The following is a 7,397-nucleotide window of genomic DNA, read 5'->3' on the forward strand; positions in this document are numbered from 1 at the left end:
TAAATTGTCCTTTCAATAAATACATATCCTGATACATGCTGCATTTTTCCTGCATAGTTTCAAAATTCAGTTGTCTATTTATGTAAATTGGTTATAGTCCATTATTATCATTTTCAATAACTTCAGCTTTCAAATAAGTCCATACTAGAAGAGGGAACCCAAAGCAATTTTTTCCTTTTTTGTAGTAAAAACACATTTTAAAAAGATGGTCTAGATAATCATATCTCACAAACAACAGGCATAAGAAACTGTCAATCTCTATAAATATCTAGAGGCTTCATGATACTACTGACTCAAATATTTTAGCCAACTGATTTTGAGATGTTTGAACTCACATGTATGGTAAAAAATATTAACAGAGATAAAGAACAATTTTTCTATAGAGAACAATCCTACGAGTTGAAAATATTTCATTAATTTAGACTGTCTTCTAAGGCTCTGAATTATATATAGAGTGATATGCTTCAAATATAGGTTGTTCTGTCTATAATTATGGGTAGTTTTAACAGGAAGTATAATATTCCCAAAAGTTGTAACTTATAATTAAAAAGTTTACAAGAATAAGAAAAATATATTATATTGGTGTAAATTAAATGGCTAAAAGTGCACTTACATATATTCTTCAGTGACCAACATCAATATATGACATAAATGGAAAAAAAGTCATATAATGAGTATTACATAATTATGAATATGAGGAAATACAAGTCCTTTCCCATAATACCTTTCAACAATTTAATCAGTATTGATGCATTATATGAAATTATTTGAAGCTTATGATCCAAAAATAGTAAATTAAAATAAAAATTCAATAGTAATGATAAATAAATTAATAAATAATAAATAATATAATATAAATATAATATATTACAATATATAAATATAATATACAAACATAATAATATATTTTATTAATATATTAATATCTTCATAATAATATAAAATTAAAATAATAAAAAATAAAAATAAAAATTTGAGTTTCATGCATAAGGACTCCTCACAAATCAATTATCATTAGTGATAGAGAGCTAGCTAGGTATTATTTCATATACCCTCTAGCTTAATATAAATTGGGCCAAATGAATAACGCAATCATAATCTATAAAAGGAACATTTGACCTAATGGAGCTGTCACAAATTATTTTGAGAAGATCTAGGTATGAGTGCCTAGTATTTTAAAATAAATTTAAAGAATTACAAATGTAAATAAAATAGACTGATAGGACTATTAATTTTCTAAGAATAATAAAACAAGAAATCTCAGTAAAAATTAATGCTTCATCATTCCTTTGGAAGACATCTGCAAGTCTTTTGCAAAGCTTAGAATTTCAAATCATCTGAACATCACAAATGATTAGCAGCTGTGAGTGAACTACTTTCACGTTACCCGGAATATTTTCTGAGTTGACATTTAATCAGCTGTTGGGTTGTGATGACAAAAAACTACTTACATTGTAATTTACAGGAAAGGGGAAACACTACGGACTATCTGGAATTACAAAGTTGTCCTTGCAGCTACCACTCTTGAACCCTACCATAGAGCTATGGTGATTCAGCTGTCAGGCAATTATACCTGTTTTCTCATAATCTGTACATTGAACAATGGGAGCAGAGGGAGGGAAGTAGATAGATCTGTTGATCTATCTATCTACCTATCTCACACTCAAAAACAATTCCTGACAGTAAGTCTCAGATGGATGACAAATGAAAGAATATTCATAGGAATAATTATCCTATTTCTACCTACGAGACTGCTTTATACCATCAAGTAAGTTACTCTTCTTTCTCTCTTTAAGTATGGCTTCCCATTTTATATTATGGTAAATAGCTCATTAAACTGAATAACCACTGGAGTCCTGGATGTTATTTTGAATGCCAAGATAACACTCTCTAAAGAAAACCAACTACCCAAAATACAATAAAGACTGAAAAAAATATGAAAAGCAAATAGTTCTGTGGTAATTAAATTTAGAACCTGATCTTAAAATATAAAATTTCTAGTTTTTCTTTTACATTGCCATTAATTAAAAATAAAACTGCAAGGGCTTAAGCATATAATAGATAATAATTTTGATAAATGTTTATTTCCTGCTTTAATTGCTTGATTAATACAGTAACAAAACTAAAATCACAATTACCTTAAATATGAAAATCAAATGCTGTATCCATTATATCAGATACTGAATTTTGAGTTTGGGAATCCAGTTTCTTACCAAGTTGAGCAGAAAATTCAAAGTGACAGGAGATATAAAAAACGGCATTAATTATTGGATGATGTCACAAAATGGAACAGTTTCCATGGCTAGGTCTTCCTTTTCTGTTCAATTCTTAATATTAGAAAACCCCAGAATCACCTAGGATCATAAATGCAGTGTGCTGGCAGCATTAAAGAATTACTTAATCAGAATTTCTAAGAAATAGCCCCATTTAATCTTTAAACTACAGCAAGATTGGAAAACATTGCCTTAACAATCATATAGTTTTAAAACCCATGAATGTTCATTGCACAAATAGAGATTTGTGGAATGTCCACCAAGTGGCAGGGACTCTTGAAGGCACCAAGAATGTGCAGTAAACAAAATAGACAAAATTCCTTCCCTCATGGAACTAATACTCTAGTTTGAAGGCAAGGATAGTAAAAAAAAATAATAATAATAATAATAAAGAAAGGGAAAAAAAGGTTTTTTTGATACATGATGTTCAACAGCTATAGGCACGAATAAAGTATATTAAAGAGAAGAGGGAATTCTGGGATGAATCTTTAGTAGGATTGGTCATTTTATGTAAGATGTTCAAGGAGGAACTTTCTGATAAAAAGACAACATGGAGGTGAAGGAGTAAACCATTCAGAAATGTGAGGAAGAGGAACCAGAAAGACTGTCAAAACTGTGCGATGAGAGCATGCTTTACATGTCCAGGGAAGAGCAAGGAGGTCCAGATGGGAGAAGCAGGTTGAGCAAGAGGCTTCACAGTTGAATGACCCTGAAAAGGAAGCAGAGAAATTCTGGGAGGACTGGTAGGCCATCCTAAACACCTTGGCTTTACAGTGGAGTTATGTGAAGAAAAGTGACATGAACCAAGTTCAGTTTTGAAAGAGGACAAACCTGGGTACTACTTTAAGAATAGACAATAACGACAATAAAAGGGCAGAGGTAGAAATTAGAAATACCATTTAGGAAACTATCAGAAAATACTACAGGCAAAAAACATAACAGTTTCAACAGAGGTAGTAGTGGAGTGAGAATAGGTAAATATTTAATATAAACAGTAGATGAGATTTGAAGATGTTTTGGATTTGGGACATGAGAGAAAGAGCAGTTAACTCCAAAGGCTTGATCAGAACTATCAAAGAAATAGTGATGCCCTTTATTGAGGAGGAGAATAGAGTGTATAGAATAAGTTTACACTGAAATTAGATATATTTTATTTTCAACAAATTATAATGTTTAAGGGTTTTTCTTTTAGCTGTCAAAGATGTTAAGTATGCAATATTATGTACCATCTAGAGTCCTGAAAAGAAATGTGTATTTAAGATATCAATTTGTGATTTTTAGTATACAGTGGATATTTAAAGACAATAGATTACTGTAGATAACAAGAGTACCTCAGATGAAGACTGGGCTCCAAAGTACTCCAAATTTAATAATGGAAATTAGAAGGAACTGACACAAGAGGCAGAGAAGGAGTGCTAGTAATTTAGGATACTCTCAAGATAGTAATGCCCCAAGTAGCAAGTTTCAATAAAAATAAAATGATCAGCCATTGCTTGACTTTCATAATTTGGGTGTCCCTGATGACTCCAAGTAAGAGTTGTATCTGTAGATGGGTGGTAGAAGAACTCTGATTGGAGTTGATTCGAGAGAGAATGAAGAGTGACATCAGCGTGATGACTAAAAAAGACATATTTCTTCATATTACCACCTTGTAGCTAGGATACACTAGAAAGCTGCTCAAATCAGAAGGCTGAAACTATCGGTGCAAAGGAGGAAGGAGAAGGGACAAAAATAGGTAAGGAATGTGTTTTGCTTTGCAGAACTAACAGTTTTAGCCAAGAAGATACCTGGCTAGGTGTTTCACCTGATAGCCCTTTGCTAGGTGTGCCTCACCTAATAGCCCCTTACATGAGCCAGTCTGACCAGAAGGGCTGTTAAGGACCTGCACAGAAAGCCTCCTGAGTTGTCCTGAAGTCACCTTTAACTCATTATAATATTAATATCTCCTCCCATGGGTGGACTCTTCCACCATTTTTTGAACCTTTGTACACACTAGCACATTGAAGAAGGTACGCATGTGCAATTGAACCAAAGTGGCTAAGCAAGGTCTCTGCCCTGGCTCCCTTTACAGTAAGTAAATCTTCTTATACAAACCTCACAGGGAAACAGTGCTTTGAAAGCTATCTCACTGTCTCTGCATTTGTAACAAGTTAAAAAAAAATTCTTTGCTTTCAACAGTTTCGTGGGCTAGGTTCAATGTAATTCACCCCAAGTGGTGAATCCCTTGGGTTCAGTTATAAACCCAACAACAATTTTGCATCCATCTACAGACAAAAGTGACTTTGTAGGAGTTTGGGGATCCAGGTAGAAAACTTTGAAACATTAGTGCAGTCTAAGACCAAGCAAAATTATTTTGGGAAAATAGGCTTGCAACCCAGTGGCTGGCTCAGCAACTGTGGTCCCAGATCCAGAAATAGCTCTGTACCCCTAAGAACTCATCTACAGCTCTGTCTGGTCTTGGATCTGTCACCAGGACCATAGGCCAAGGAGCCCAGGAAGAGTTATTCCTACCTATGTGTTGAGTAATAGATATACAAACTTTGATCCCAGCTGTGGATCTTGAAGTAGCCTGTCAACCACCAACAGATCCACTCAGCCACGATCCAAGAGCCTCTAGAGGTAAACTTGCCAAACTCTGCCAAACTGTAGATTTTGAAAGGGCCCTATGATGGCTCTAGCTTTCAAAGCTGCTGTCCACAAGCACTGCTGCTAGGACAGGGACCAGTCAAGAGACAATCCCATCTGTACCCCCAGGAGATCCTGAAAGGGCCTATATTTAGTTTGACTCTTTTCCCAGTTATCGTCCCTGAGCAGTTCTGCTGTCTATGCTTCCAGAGATCCTGAAAAAAAAATCCTATTCTTGGATCCAGCCCTTCCAGCCACTGTCAAGGAGCAGTCTAGCCCATCCAGAGTACCAGAAGGAGACAGTGGAAAAGGACTTCAGCTTCCTCCACTTTGACCTCAAACTTACTAGTTGGGCTCTGATTTCCACCTTGTCTCTTGGCTCAAACATAGCACCCCTGATGAGAACTGAAACTACTCCTTCAAGCAATAAGGACAGTCCTAAGCCAGCAAGCCCCTCCCCATGATTAATTCTAAGGCAATAATCTATTTGACCTTGGCTGCCTAACCACAGATACATACCCATCTTTGCCCTACAATTTCCTTATGAAACTGGAAGTATTTTTGGCATTTTGGAGACAGTCTTTGAGATGCTAGTCTGCTATCATCCTAGTATTGGCTTCACTGAAATAAATTTCTTTGTTTCACTGCCACTCATTTCTCTGCCTTTGGATTTTGTCAGCAGTGAGTGTCCGAAACTGGGACCTCTTATACTCCTATGCCCTGGCTATGACAGGAGACATACCTTTCTATGCTTCCAGAGCCAGGTCTTCAGACCTCAGTTTTAGCTGTGGGATCTGAAATAGCCTTGAGACTTTGTTGCAGCCCCAGTCATGCCACTCAAAGATCCATCAATAACCAGGCAGGACCCCTAACAGCAACTTAGCAGGAGCTATATTATCTATGTCATAAGCCTGCTATTTGGAACCCAACTGTGAACTCAGAAGCAGATACCTGTCCTAGCACCATTGCACTGAACAAAGTACTAGAAGCAGCCCTATCCATCTCTGGACCAGACAAGATCCATGGACCCCACTACAGACCCATCAACATTCTTGTAACAGGCTGAAACCAGGATGACTATAATTCTGGAGATAGTCCCATTGGCCCTGGGGCACCAAAAGGAAAAGTCTTTACCTGCCAAAATCAGACTGTAAGGACAGAAAGAGGATTTTGCCCCTTCAAATGCACAGAAAACTCAAGGCTACATGGGTCACTAAGAATCAGGCAAATTTTAATCCACCAGAGGACACAAGGCAAGCTTTAACAAATTCAAGATTATTATAATTACATCTATGTACACAAAACAATAAGTATGATACATCACATTAATTGAAGGATAAAAATCATAGTATCCTTTCAACAGAGGCAGAAAAAGCATTTGACAAAATTCAATACTCTTTTGTAATAAAACCTCTCAACAAATTGGACATGGAGGGAACATACTTCCACATAATGTAGGCCATATATGAGAAACCTATAGCCAATATCAACCCAATGGTGGAAAGCTAAACACTACAAGCTTTCCTCCCAAATCAGAAATAACATAGAAGTGACCCATCTCAGAATTTCTATTCAACATAGTACTGGAAGTTCTAGCCTGAGTGATTAGGCAAGATAGATGGATAGACAGACAGAGACATCTAGATTGGAAAGGAAAAAGTAAATAGACTGTGTTTGCTGTTGACACAATCTTATATATAGAAAACCCTAATAAATTCACAAACACACACACAAAAAAACTGCTGGAACTAGTAAACAAATTTAGTAAAGCTAAATGATACAAAGTCAATATATAAAAATTAGTTGCACTTCTATAAACTAAAAACAAAATAGTTGAAAGAGAAATAAATAAAATAACCTCATCTATGATAGTATTGAAAACAATAAAGAACCAAGGAATAAATTTAAAGATAAAAGATCTGTATACTGAAAACTGTAAGAAACTGATGCAAGAAACTGAAGACACAAATAAATGCAAAGATACTCAAAGTTCATAGATCAGAAAAATTAATAGTTTAAATGCCCATACTACCCAAAGTTATCTATATGGATATGATGTAACCTTTATTAAAATCCCAAATGCCTTTTTCATAGAAATAGAAGAACCTATCCTAAAATCTGTTGGCAAACACACACACACACACACACACACACACACACACACACACAAAACACCCAAATATCCAAAGCAATCTTGAGAAAGAGAAAACCTGGGGAATCAGAATTTCTGACCTCAAACTATATTACCAAGCCATCAAGTAGTAACCAAAATAGTTTGATAGTGGAATAAAAACAGACATAGAGACTAGTGGTATAGAATCAAGAGCTCATAAATAAATCCATGCATATACAGCCAGCTAGTATCTGACAAGGGAGCCAATAAAACTCAATGAGGAAAAGATAGTTTTTTCAATAAATGGAGGTGTAAAAATTGGATATTCACATACAGAAGAATGAAATTGAATCCCTATGTTACACTACTCACAAAAATTAATTCAA

This window comes from Mustela nivalis, assembly GCF_964662115.1.
Source record: "Mustela nivalis genome assembly, chromosome: 11".
Classification (NCBI taxonomy): Eukaryota; Metazoa; Chordata; class Mammalia; order Carnivora; family Mustelidae; genus Mustela; species Mustela nivalis.